At 36.1% G+C, this 14,936-nt stretch overlaps 1 long non-coding RNA gene across 1 annotated transcript; it reads right to left on the bottom strand.

The window, feature by feature from the left end:
• Positions 1–10,741: 10,741 nt before the first annotated feature.
• Positions 10,742–14,501, bottom strand: LOC113964946. The gene is made up of 3 exons (XR_003533354.1): positions 14,437–14,501; positions 13,266–13,310; positions 10,742–12,302 (listed from the first exon to the last, which is right to left on the bottom strand). It is a non-coding gene; the product is annotated as an uncharacterized LOC113964946 (long non-coding RNA).
• Between the last annotated feature and the right edge of the window lie 435 nt (positions 14,502–14,936).

Below are 14,936 nucleotides of genomic sequence, written 5' to 3'. Positions count from 1 at the left end.
TTAGACACTTGCCTAATACGTTTGGAAATTTGCAGAGAATTTAAGAAGGTTTTGGTTTGTCGTTACTGCAAGGATTTTACAAAAGTGCCTTCCATAGGAACTATAGCATGTAGCACAGCTCAAGTGATGACTTGTCTTTGCATCATGCAGTGAAGATTAGGACCAAATTGTGTCCTCTAGCCAAATATGAAATTTTAGTATCTTCATCACACCATTGAAATTACATGACAAACAACCATTTCATTCTAAAAGCATCTTCTCCTTGCTTGGGTTTATTTCAGCTACATGTTGTTTCAAGTTCTATCTGCTCATTTGGGATGTTCTTCATAGACTGATTGCTGGGCTGAGCCATGAATCAATACCACTGCTATCACAACATGCCCCTACATTTTGCTGGAAAAAAGCCATTCTTTGTGAGCTTACTGAAGTACATTTAGTCACTTTTCTAGAATTCCATTTGTGTCAGTTGTTGAAATTTCATTACTTTGAGTTATTGTCTATTTTTGCTGTTGTTTGCAGTCACTAACTTCTAAGCTTCTGTAATAGTTAAATGCTAGGCCTAACAACAATGTGATATAAAAACTATTTTTAAGTTACAAGAGAGGAGCAAATCCAGTCAACCATCTTGGGGGTAGAACTAGTTTTATTAAAGTTTTAGTTCACATACAAATAATAATTTTTGAGTTAATTGATTGCCTTTCTTAGTAGGGTAAATATCAAAAGATATTGCACAGGTCTGACAAATCTATTATACCATAAAAATATTTTCTTTCTTATGAATGAAGATAATGTTAGGCTGTAAGAATCTAGCATTTCAAGACCTTCAAGAGAAGATCTACTGTAATGTTATTTTCAGCAGCAAGTGTCACTTGATGACTAACTAGAGCACAAATGAACTTTTATGATAGAATTGTGGTATTGTGTACTTTAGTTACCTTATTCATTAATTACTTTATTTATAAGTCACTGGCTTAATTTTTTGTCATATTTCATAGCATGCAAGGAAGTAATCATGTGGCTTTATCCTTTTGAGGTGAAAGAAAGTGTATTTCAAATCATTTCACTCTATACTAACGTCTACTACAGGTATTATAATTGCTCACAAGCTCTCAATTTCTGTGCTTCACTATGGGTTGTATTGTTCACTGTGATATCTTGTGCTGTATTTGATAAATATAACTACTATTTAACACAACTATTCTGTTTAAAAACTGCTATATATAACATTTAGAGATGTAAATACTTATACTGACGCTTCAAAATATCTGCTGGGCTTTTTAGGGGCTTTCCCCAAATAAGGTATCAAAACCAACACTGAAGGATTCAAAATAATTTTCTATATCTGCTAATGAGGATTTGTATGCAAGGAGTTTTTCAAAAATATATTCCTTAGTTTTTTAGTAAAGTAAGAGCAATCAAGCCTTTACTCCTTTTATGCCAATTTTACGGTACTAACTTTAAGACATCAGTTCTCTCCAACTGTGATTTCTTTGGCAGGACTAAAATCTAGTTTTCTCTTTTTTCGTACATAATGAAATGAAGTAACTCCTTCATCCTTCATTCGTGAGGCATATTTGTTCATTGTAATACATTTGGAAACATTATTGTTTCTCATTGACTCAGCAGCAGTATTTTTTTTTCTAAATGATGTTCAAAAAATAGTTATATCCTAAGTAGTAATATTTTTGTGTATCTAATAATATTAATATTTTAATGCACCCAAGACTATTAATATATTCACATATCACAAGCTTTTTAGATTATATTAAACCAGGTAATAAACTATTTTGTGATAAAAATGAATATTGCAAACATCCCAGAGAAGGAAATTTTGCTTTTATTAATACTAAGGTTTTGGGAACAAGGCCAGTCAGAGCACCACGAACAGACAAAACAGAACTGCCCCCAAAAGTGTTGCCAGTGGAGGACTGTGGAGGCAGCTGAAGCTGTGGACCAGCAGCAAAGACTCAAAACTGCCTCAGAAGGCTGTTGGCAGGGTTTTCATAACAGTTACTGAGTGAATTGAATAAGTGGATGGGAAAAGAGATGGGGAGAAAGGGTAGTTTGCTGTGCTGGGTTACATGTGCAACTAACTGATACTCAAGTTTTCCATAAAATGAGCAGTTAAAAATGACGGAATTCTCTGTTTTTTCAGTGACTGGTGACTTTCATGTGAAATTGTAAGCAGTATGATTACAATGGAAGGTTTCTTTTCTATTCATTAAACACAAGCCATGTGCCTTAAAATGCAAATGCTGATCTGAAATGTAGTCCTGTCTGGTTTCAGGGAGCAATAGAGGCCAAACACTACAGAGAAACAAAATAACAGTTTTACCTGTATTGGCCTCATATTAATATCATAAATCCTAAACCACAAATATTGCAATCCTTTAACATATATGTGCATTGTGACTATTGTATATGTAGGTGATAAAAGTTAACTGGAAAACTAAGTAGGAAAAGGTGGTATCTTTGATCAGAAGAGCTGGTACAACTGGAAAAGCCAGACAAGCTTTTAGACACACACATTCTTCAAACCAGCTGAAGTAGTTTTTTGCTAGCAACATTAGTTTGCTTAAAAAGACTTTCTTCTCATCGGAACTAACTTTCTCTTACATACATAGAAAATCATGACTTCAAAATATTACGAGTTCCTTAATGTGTTTCTTTTGATTGATTTTGAACATGCTGCTTTTTAATTAAATAGGTTATTTCTTTCCCCTCTTGCATTAGAGAAAATTGTAGAGGTATGAGTCCTTCTTATTCTCCCCATGCCATTTATCACATTAAACTTGGACCACATTTGCAGTTGTCAATTCCTCTATATTAAATGGTCTTAATTTTTTTACATGCATTTCCATGTGTACAATATCATACTTCTAAAAAATTTTGTTCATTATTTCTCAACCCTGTTGCTCCTTTATTTTTTTGTATCAGACAGTGTACTACAAGCTGAACATATTTCATATTTCATCTCAAGGTGAGGATTTGCTATGCAATAGTATTATAAGTTCTAGTATTAGTATTATATAAATTGGTGTCATAATCTTACTTTAGTCTAAACTGTATTTGTGGCCAATCAATCTAAAAAGTTCAAGTAACAGAAATACATTTATTGCCACTTTATAATGTTCTTATCTTATAGTTGCACAAAAACGGGGATTTATTACATTAAGCCTGGTGAAAGAAAAAGTTTTACATTTTTGTAAATTTGGATTTTGGTGAATTTTTTTTTTAGTTCTGATATGATAACACCAACAAAGTAAGAAACCTTAGAAACAAATAAAATTAATAAAAAGAACTACTTTAATTAGAAGTATGGACATAAATCTGTTCTTATATAAATATATCATCGTATAAAGTTTGGGAAAAGATTGAACAAATAAGCGTAAGCAGGGGAACAGATTTAGTTCTCCCTGCCATGTTAGGGTGTTCTAAACTGGATAATCTCTTAAGGTACCTTCCAGACCTTTAATTTTACGGAATGAAAGGCATCATTAAAAAGTTTAAACCTCCCTGCACACGCATTAATCTAAGTAACTTATGAATATTTGCAATTTACTAGTCTCTCTCTTTCAAATCACAAATAAATTGAGTACATAACAGTGGTCTTAGTATAGTAACTCTCCTCATTCAAATCAAGTATGAGTGCAATAGAAGTTGAAGAGTGACTCCTCTTACTTGTTCTCTTCTCTTCCTCATGTTTTCTTTTCTAATTACCCTTTACTCTGTGACTTCCTTCTTCTCTTCTTTGAAGGAATTTATCTAAGATTTTTTTTGCTTGGAAAATAATACTGCATGTGCTAATATGTCAATTTCTACAGTAATTTTTATATCAGCATGATTCTTTTTGTAGAGTATTTTCTTCATTTTATACTATGCTGCTTTGGAAGGAGTTTTAACTACACTGGAAGGACTTCTTTTAATCTAGAATAATCACAGCCATGGAAAGATTAATGACATTTTAATAGCTGTGCATGGATTTAACAATATCACTATAAAAAGTACAGTGATATATATAACTGTTCCTATAGAAATAGCAAATACTTCAACATAAAAAGAACCTTTCTCTGTTATACAGTTGTTCGGATCAGCTAGCTTTAGAAAACTAGTCACACCTGTGAGTCAATATATGACTGTGTGTGTTTTCATTAATTTTAAATAAATGAATATTTCAGTAGACATTTGTGGATGTCACCAAAAAAAAAAAGAGTTGTCTAAGTATTTAGATTACTTATGAGAATTAATGAGAGACTTACAGGAGATTAAAATGAAGCTTTGAAACATCAAGCTTTGGCCATAGGTAAATCCAGATAGTGTTCATTTAGGTGCTTTCGAAGTCCATTTCTAATTTTAATGCATTTCTAGATCAGTTTCACAGTGAACTGTGCTATGTATTTTTCTTTCTTAACCACGAACTATTTGGAGAGGAGCTGTTTTCCATCAGTTGTACATGTGCTATCAGACCCTCTGCTTAAATCCTTCGAAGGAAGAAACCTTCTAAGATGGTTGTAAACTACACAACCAAAAATCCATCTGTGTGGGTTGGGTATCCATGTCCTCCAGCTCATGAGTATTCAACTTTTGTAAAGTGAGGGATCATTTTTTGGTTTGTCGTTTTTCAAATCCGCAGGCAAGCTTATGAAGGTATTACACTGTCTTCACTTACAATCAAATTAAAATAGCTTAAACTTTATATGTCAATTTAACACCCTACTTTTTGTCCCATTTTCTTGTCTGCTTGCCTGGGAATCCATGCATAGCCTGTTCAGATCTTTTTTATTATTTTACTTTTCTTTTTCTCCATAATATGTCTTGATGGTTTGTAATCTTCTTGCAAGAATCTGAGAGCCACTACTCTTCAAGGACTTGTCATCCATAGAGAAGAGAGGCTGAGGAAGGCTCTGCAAATTGTCCACTCTTGAGGCACTGAGGATACAATGGGTTGGGAGCCATCATAGCAGTTTCATGGACTTCTTTGTCTTTCTCTGGTAAGCTGCCCTATTCCTGAGCAGGCTGAAAAAAGATGTCTAAAGAGGTCCAAAAATAATCTGTCTTGAAGTACCAATATATATGTAAAGATTTCTTCCTTTTGCCTCCTCTTCTTTAGGTCACAAGAGCACCATATAAAGAGTCTATGTTGTTCACTGATTACTATTAATATTTAAACTTTGCTGAGTTAGCAGCAGTCAGAATATACGCCTTGCTGAGCTTTTAATTACTGATATCTGAATCATACTAGAGGTAGATGACATCTGATAATGTATAGATCAAACAGGCACATAAAAGTTCCAGGCAGAGGCAATTTCTAACAGTTAGTAAAAGATCTCAGAGATGGATCTTGCACTTTTAGCTACTTTTTTTATTGACACTATTGAGACCTTGCCCCATGACCACAAGAGAGTCGCTATTTGCTTAGGAATACAGAATAAAGGCTTTCTTACATTAGTTTCACGTGGGTGCAATGTCACTAAATTAATGGCAACAGGGAAGAGCTCAGAGGGTCTCATTTTGAAATGGAAACACTCTGGCAAGCAAGTCCTTACTCTTATAGCAAAGAACTGCTTTCACAACACAGCTACCTAGCCAGCTGGCATTAAAGACTTTTCCAGAACTAATACCTGTCTACTTTTTACAGTCCCTGTGACGCACAGCAGTGCACATCCAGAAATAAAATGCAAGGAGGTAAAACTCGAAAGCTAGTGTCAAACCCTACAAGCAGCTTAATTGCATGGACTTGATCAACTATTAATTTCCTCACTAGGTTCTCATCTTTCTGCAACCTATCTTTTTCAGGTGCTTTAAGAGGCATAGGATACTTTACCTCCTGTTTTACTCTCCTGCCTGTTAGGCAGGGCACGGTCATGATGTGGACTAATCTCTTGTTTTCTATAAGTTCAGGGTTTGCAGGAGGGCTCTGCTATGTCATAGTATTCCTGGACAGCTGGAGTTCATGGCTGGGTAGATGCTGCCATGCTTAGACATGAGCTTAAACGAAACTATAAGCATTATCTGTTCTTACCAGGATAGTGAAAGGGAGGAAGAAGGATGCACCACCTGCATCCATTCTCCTTTACAGTCCCAGAAAGGGATAGTCTTGACATTGTAAAAGCTAGACCCCAGTCTTAAGAAGCTCTCAATAACTTCTAGCATGACAGCCAAAATAGGTAATAATGTTAAGAATCAATAGTAGGATGCTCCAATGTTTCTTAAATTTAATGATGGGACCAAAAGTGATAATCTGAATTGCAGATGGTAATGATTCCTTCCCGTCTGATTTGGCTTTGATAGTTCCTTTGATGTAGAAGAACTGTGATTTTAATTTGCATAACATTACTCCCACTCTTATCAGTCTGTTGATGAGGTATCTTTATTAAATTTTTCACTATTTTGGGATTATTTACATACTTCCTAATTTTATAGTGAGATCCTGCTTTACTATGCAGGGAGCCTACTGATGAACATCTGGTACCTTATGAGTTTTGATACTTTCAGTATGGTATTTAAAATTTTGCTCCTATTACAAATTATTCCACTCCATCAGAAATGACTACCATTCTTAATTGCAATTTCTTGTCAGGAAAATGGGAACCAGAGATGATAAAATGAGTAGCAAGATAAAAATTATGAGCAAGTTTATTTGTTGGGTTTGCTTTTTATTAATATGAACACAGAGGATATTTTCAAAAAAAGTGAAAATAAATGTTTGTGTTTTTACAAATTCTTTTCTAAATTATAACATCCACTCTTATTCTTACTCCAGCTTTCTTCCTCTCTTTCTTTTATACAGCTGAATGTCTTCTAAGGGAAAAAAAAAACAAACCAAACCAAAAAACCCCTGATTTACTTTACTGCTGGGCAGAGCAGAAGAGTAAAGATGTGTTTTCATAGATCCCTGGAATACAAAGGATGGCCAAGTTTTTTCCAGAAAATAGATTATGTTGTTTGAAACTCAGTTAAACATGAAATGCACATACTTACTATTCTTACTTTCATGAATTTATACAGTTATAATACAGTATGACATTGCTCAATTCCCAGTTGCTGACACTTTTTTCTCTTATCCTCTAGTATTTTGTTCAACTTAGGTTCCAGGAGGCATAGTGAGAAAGATTTAAAAAAAAAAAAAAAATCTAGATTTGCAAACAAAAGAAAGATTTCCTTAAAAGAAAAAAAATATTTTTTTTTATCTATTAGAATCTTTTCAGGAGAAGAAGTCTAATTTATTGCCCAAAAGAAAAAGCAATCTCAGGAGCTGTTCTAACCTGGTTTGCAGAGGTCCCCCAAGCATATACCTGTGACTGGAGAGAAGGAAGGTGCTAGTGCACCCATGACCAAGGTCTAATTCTGGTTACATTTTGGAGGCTTCCAGTGCGATTGAACTAGCAAAGCAAGCATTACTTCTTCAATATGCAACCTTCTAAAAATACCACAAGAAAGAGCCTATTTGTCTACATATATAAACAGACATTAAAACAAAAATTCTGGAGAACAGCATCAAGGAACTACAAGCTTGCATTTTAGGGGCATGGGTGTGGAGAGAGTGGCAAAGACAATGTTACAGACTGCTCTCTAGATTGCAAAGAACCGTCATTCTACCAAGCAAATTTTGTAACTTTATTTCACAGCCTGCCGACTTGCCTATCTTTTAAATCATATTATCTTGAGGCCTGTGAAAGTCTCAGAATGCCCTTTACTACTGACATTCTTCTTCATGGCAATAATGTACTGAACTCACTGTGAAATTTAAAAAAATATGTTGGCTTTTTTTTTTTTAAGTTCATTATAAACAGCAGTTCTTTAAAGCAGAATTTACTGAATAATAAGAAGTATTTTAGGAATTAGATATGAAGGCTTAAATCAAACATCAAAGAATTACACTGGCTTATTCTTAACATTTCTGCTTTGTAATCTGTAGAACAAGTCCACAAGAAAAGCAATTTACATGAATCCCTAAATGGCACAATCATTTAGCCTATGTGATTGATTTTGATTGGAAATATCTTCTCATTTGCTTCTCCCAATGTAACCATTAATTTATAATTTGAGTGATAATATGTGGCTAAATATTGATGCTTCAAATAATTTTTACATATCTACAATGCCTGTATTAGACAGTAGGTTCTCTAACTACAAATAAGGCACTACACTTAATATACTTTAAAAAGCAACCCTTTTTAGATTTTGTTTTTACTTCTTTTAAAAGAACTCTAAGAATTTTGAGGGTACATGGAGAGGATCACTTTTTTTTGATGAATTGAGTGTATAATAAAATGGCTCTGAAGACCAAATAAAAAATATCTGAGATGGGAGAAGGCAGGATATTAATGTATTGATATCATCTGGATAATAATACAGTATGTTCCTGAACTTAGAAGTTTTCAGAAACTTTGAGAACTAAAATGACTATGTTTTTCAGGTGTCAAAAAGTTATGAAGTACATTATAGTTTAAAAGGTGTACTTAAAAATAGGTGATACATGCACACACACTGCATTGCCCTGATGAAGCTGCAGAGGGCATACATAAGGATCAACTCTCTTCCTGATGAAATTTCCTCTACGAGGAATAAGTGGGTCTGCAGTACTCCCAAAGCAGCTCCATACCTCACAATGCAGGAAGCAACAGTGCAAAAGATGTGTAAACATTTCAGCTGTCCACAGATGTGAGAACAACCCTTGAGGCAGTGGGTAGCTCGTGTTTGTGGCTACATCAATATACCAAATAAGAAGGCATAAAGTTTCTTTACATCACCTTTGCTCTCTTCTTACACCTTCAGGCTAAGCACAAGTCCAAATTTGTTGCTATGACATATTTGCATTGTGGCTGAGTTCTGTAATACTGAGCACATTGCAAAAACACCCCTCTTTTCACTGTTCTCGGGGATTAATTCAATAAACAAAACACAATAAAAGCTACTGAAAAGTCTGGAGCAGGAAGGAAGCTGACTTACTGCTCCTTGGTTTCCCATGCTGCCAGTGTAATAAATTGCCATTTTCAACAAGGTGGCTGCAGCTGGTTTAGAATTTAAACTTTCTTTTACTATTTTTTAAAATTATTATTATTTCTAAGTATAATTAAGAATTAGTATATCAGTTCTAAAAGCATCAGCCCTTGTCATGGGAGGAGGAGGGGACCAGAATATTTTCATTGCTGATCCACTCATGATGAAAAGATGCTCCTTTGAAAGATCATCCATTTTGGGTGATCACAGGGGTGGAGAAAAACACCCATCCTAGGAAACCTGATAAGAAAATTGCCTTCAATGTCTGTAAGGACAGGAATCTGACTTTTTAATTTACAAGAAGACCTTATGGATAATTTTAAAACTGCCAACAACACTTTATACCAATTTTTTTCATGTTTCCCAGCTCCCTTGCACTACCTGGCACTTAAGCTTGTGTATAGGAAGAACTTTTATCACTTCCCTCATGTATCTTATTCACATTCATATGGCTATGCTTTCACTCTTTTTTTTTGTGTGGAATTTTTGCTTTGTACTGTTCACTTGGTTTGCTAAACAGCTAAGTATTTTAGAAAATATGTAAGTTATATTGAGATACATTTTTTCCATAAACTTGTTCCAGTGGTCACTCCATATACTGTGCCAAATCTTTTATCACTCTCTAAATTTTAATTGAAAAGTAGTTTAAGACAATAGTAGAAGTACCACTTGTTTTTAGATGTCAGACTTCATGTAGTTTTTTCTGGTCGCGGGTATGAATGAAATGCACGACAATGAAGAAAAGGATAGTGATTGTGCTTCAGCCTTTCAGAGCACTGGATAAATACAGCTTGTATAGTGTTTCTCTTCAGGTCTGTACTAACACACAGACCTGATCTGAGGATGAAAATTCTATAACGGGATAATTTTTGAAAGCAGTATTTTAACTTCTACTCATGCAATGACCTGATTGGTCACAGTCCATTTTAAATTATGTTTTAAAAGACACAAGCTAAATTCACGTTCTTTGTGCCGAAAGGACATGTTCCTTTATTCAGCAGATTTTTATACCATATAGAAGAGCGGTGTCTGCACAGTGTTTGAAAGTTAGGCCTTTGCTTTACCAAATATTATGTGCCTCTGGGATAGGAAGAAAGCTGTGCAACAGGTTTCTGCACCCTTGCCGGCATGTTCAGGCGAATTAACTTGTCATGACGGGTTTTGCTTGGTCTTCCCAGGGGGAGCGAGAGGGGTGTGGAGTGCCATAATGCTGCTTCACTTTTTTTCACTGGATGTATTTGATTTGTAGCTATTTAAATGGATTTTTCTTTACACACGTGATGCTCCCTCTCTAATCTCTGCACTTGCATAGACCTCATGTAATGTAAGCCTACATCTTTCTCGTTGCAGTAGGTACAGCCAAAACAGAAAGCTGTTTGAATCTCCCTGGCAAAGGCTCTCATCGGTTTCACCCACACTGGATGCACATATATGGTCTCCTGGCTGTCAGACCCATCTGTTAGGATGGCGTGGTGCCCATCCTCAGCTTTGTGAGATAGATTCGCTGCAGCACAGATACAAAGCAAGCATTGGGTTTAGGTCAGGCATTCTATTCAGGTGGCAAATAGTGTCTATTATATGGGAAATAGCACCTCTGGGCTATTAGCAGCACCATATGTTTATTTAGTGTACATGTGTTATGTAGATACATGTCATGGGATGTGTGAATACAAAAGGCACGAGTCAAAATATTTGCACCTGGAAGTGCAAAATTAGACTCCCATGTATGTATGTCTGTGTATAGAGAGAGAGATATACACATATATATATATGTGTGTCTCCTGTTTTTCAAAGAGCAGAATACCCTGCAGTCAGTCCCCCGCTAGAGAAACTGACATACACTAACACCTTCTGAAAATCAAACCACTTGCAAATACTCACTTGAGAGACATCCAGCATGGTGTTTTCTAGCAAGAGGTTCTTCTTTAGCCTCATGCTTTTGTTGGTCATTTCTGATGCCACTCTGGATAAGACAATGCCATCTGGAAGTGAGAGTTTGAAGAGACAGACTCTGTCTCCTGAGCACAGTCAGACAATGAACTAATGCCTATGGAGCACATGGCATTTACTTGCTGTGGAATTGCTTCTGGAGCATGGTTTTGTCTTTTTCAGGTAATGGACTGTGGGGCTCCAGCAAGTTTTCTCTTCAGACTTTTGCGTACAGCTGCTCTCTATGCACTCAGTGTGAGATCTTCTGACTTCTTACTCTGTGTGAGGGTGGGTTAGTGTTTGCTGGAAATGTGGGCTTGGTGATGGCAGTGTGCTGGCAGCAGCGCAGCAGGAGGTCTTGCTTACATCCATAAAGCCAAACAAAGGTCCATTTGTGGGAGTGCGGCAGCTTCAGAATACAGAGTTTGTCATCAACAATTATCTGGGTGTCATAACTGAAGATCTGCCACAACACCTACAACTCCAAAACACAGTGTGCCTCTGTCATGTGGTTAATGTTTTCATTATTCATTACTATACTAAATTCCCTTTGTAACAATCTGACTAAGAGGGTCTATACACCGCCACACATAATGGATGTACAAAGTTCTCCAAGCACTATTAAATGTTGGAAAATGTAAAAGAGCAACAAAATAAATGAAAACCTATGCCATATAACTTTCTGTGTATTCATAGTTAGACCTCATAGAATTGTGTGAATTCCTTATTGTTTTAAAGAGTCCTTTTTGAAACACATAGAGATCCATTTATAGCTTCAGAGTTCATCAGGGACTGCTTCTGAATAGAGGAGAACTTCAGTTGGTCATTGGCACTGTTGTAAAACTTTTCTCTTTTCCAACATTCATTTAAAAGAAGAGGTTTATTCATTGATTCAGTTAAATTCACCAGGCATAGCTGCACAGGAGAAGTCACTGAAAGCTCCAATTCACTTTAATTTGCCTATTTGCTTACAATCTGTATTGGAACGCGGTACCAAACATACAGAAGTTTTTTCATTCATGAACATACTCTTTGAACTAAGTACATTTGAAAATACACATTTAGTTCTGTGACCATGGTAGAGGTTCTGGTTCCAGTAAAAGACAGGCATAGTTCTTTGTTATAAAAGCGCTGCAGAATGAATTTCTTTCTGGGCTCAGTGTGGCAGAAAGTGGAAATATAAGCTTCTGTGCTTCACACTACAGGGGCGTTGACTCCTGATGGAGTTGCTGGGCTTCTGCTCAGAGCTTGCTGTTGGACTTAACTGTTCTGATGGGACTGACATTAAATAAATAAACAAACAAATAAATCTCAGTGAATTCAGTCAGAGCTGGTGCTTAAGTGCTTTCGTGATTCATGCCATGAGAGGGCTAGCAATCCAAAGAAATGATCGTAGGAAGTTAAGAAAACAGGGAAGAACATTCAGCATAAAACTTCAGTAGATACTACATTTAACAACACCAGCTCTGCCTACAGCCAAAGGAATTACAGAAACACCTACTATGGCGTTGATTTGGCAGGGTGCACTTTTGTCCACAAATTCAACACATAGTCCAAACCTGGGTAAATTCCAGAGTCCAGTTCATACCTCTGGGTTACCACCTATATTCTCAACTCTAGTGGTCTAGAGGACGCACGGGTTTTTGCAAGGCTTAAGCTGCCACAGCTGCCATACAAAACTTCTCAACTCCAGCTTGAACCTAAGCAATGGATTTGGCATAAGGTGGTCTACTTGCTAGAGATGTGGGGCAAAATTGTTCATCCTCAGCTGAGTTGATGCCTGCACAACCTCATCCTGCCTCTCTGACCATGCAGAGCCTCTAGAGCATTCCTTTACTCCCCATGGGTTAGGAATTAGTGAAGCCCTTATAGGTGCGTGATCAAGTGGGTCCTTCTTGCCCCAGAAACAACAGATTGCAAATTGGCCCAGCTTTATATTTATTGGCATAAGTCCATGCATGAGCCATCAAATTACATAGTTTCCCCTTTTTTCTTTTTTTTTTTCCCCAAATACATGATCTACAAAGCAATGACATCTTAGCGAAGTTGTATGCCTTTTTTAGAGAGCATCTGTTGTTTGATAGATCTCAAATATCATATATGTATTTATCTGTCTCTATCTATCTATCTATCTATCTCATAGCTCTAGTTTTCTATTCTTTAATTTTTGCAAGCAGAGAACATGAGCGATATTTGCTATATAACATGTGATCATAATATTTAATACATAATTCTCTGAATGATAGATATTGTATTAAAACCTCTAATTATAACCTGAAGTATAGTTACAAAATGAGGTACCTGTTTAAATAAATGAGCACTGCTGCACTTACACTTTTATTTTATCTCCATGTTTTCCTTTGACTGAGGAAACCTTTCTGAAATAAAAATGTAAAAAAAATGTATAAATGTAAAATATGTATCAAATGTATAGCTCTTTGTCCAGTTTTCCCTTTTTTCTTCAAATGATATGTATTATGTGATATGTGTCCTTCTAATTCAACAGCCTAAAGAAATAAACAAGCTTTCTTAGTTGTGCTTAACCCTGTTAATATTCCACAGTCTGTGGAATTACTATTCCACCAGATTTTTACTCTGGATGTTAAAATAAAGGCCTTCTTGTATATAAATGAAATATTTGTAGTTGTAGAAGGACACAATCATTTCCTAAATATGCAAATTAAATAACAACTGTAGTCTTGGTTATTAACAGAAAAGATGGGATTAAAAGTGCCTTTATATCTGTGTGTCCCAGCTGTGTCAGTACAAAGTTACTACGATTAAAAAAACCTCCTGCATTTCTCTGCAGCCCTTGAGAAGACAGCAGAGCCAGAGAAGTGAGCTATGTCCTTCTGATAATCTCTTTCCTTTATCAGAAACATCTCCTCTATTTTTGAGCCCTTGAATCAATTACAAGGCTTTAATTATTCAAACTCTTTGGGGTTTTTTTGAAGTTAATTTTTTCAAGTTTTCCCATACTAACTAAGTACCAACACTCATCACAATCACATACATTTGTTCCCTTACTACTAATGTGATGTTTTGTTTAAGCCTGTGTACTGAGAGTATTTGTTCCAGGAGGTTTTTTCCTTGGTAATGGTGCCAGTTCCCGTCCCATACCCACTGACTCCTCTTCCCTATTCAGTTCCCTGGGCTGTGCCAGCCGCCTGGAGCCGCACACACTGCATTGGATAGGTAGACGGATGGACAGATAAATGGAAAGATGAAAATGAATGAATGAATGAAGGAAGGAAGGAAGGAAGGAAGGAAGGAAGGAATAAATTAATTACTGTCTTGATACTTCACATTGCCATGTCTGCACTGGTGTTGTCCTCGGGAGAAAGCAAAGAGAACAGTAGAGGCATAGACTGTGGACACAAGTTATAGAAGACAAGGGCCATCTCAATATAGCTATCATTTTCACCCATTAGCTACACTTTTCCCAGCATTTTCGATCAGTCATAACAAAGCATATCTGATAGCATGAATATTTGTGTATCATACCTCTTCATGATGAGAAGTTCAGGACTTTATTTACTGCCTTATCTCCCAAATAGCAGGGTAATTTTGTGTTTTTGCAAAACAAAGTTACAAACATAAAATGAGTACAAACTCCTAATTCAGTGATGTTCTGGAAGCTTGTATGAGGCAAAACAACAAATATAACTGACAACTTATACGTTCAGTACTTTTGTCCACTCCTAGCATTCCAATGCAGTCATCTGCAATGCCTTGGTTTCAATTCAGAAGCTGCTGTCTCCAAGAAAGCCCAAAAGCATAACATGAAAATAGAGTGTTTTCTGAGTATACACTCCCAACTCCAGGCAGCGTCATGAAGGGACAAGTATTAGCCAACTCAGCCACATAGAGATTGACATACCTGATATGTTCTTGGCCACAGACCAGACCAAGTTAATTACATCCATGGAAAGGTAAGCTTCTGCTGATACATGAGGGCAGAACACATATGTCTAAACTATTGTTAATACAGGTGTGAAGGAGAC

The sequence above is a fragment of the Neopelma chrysocephalum genome, unplaced genomic scaffold, assembly GCF_003984885.1.
Source record: "Neopelma chrysocephalum unplaced genomic scaffold, ASM398488v2 Primary Assembly neopelma1_22b, whole genome shotgun sequence".
NCBI lineage: Eukaryota > Metazoa > Chordata > Aves > Passeriformes > Pipridae > Neopelma > Neopelma chrysocephalum.
This window is presented reverse-complemented; position numbering and strand designations above follow the sequence as displayed.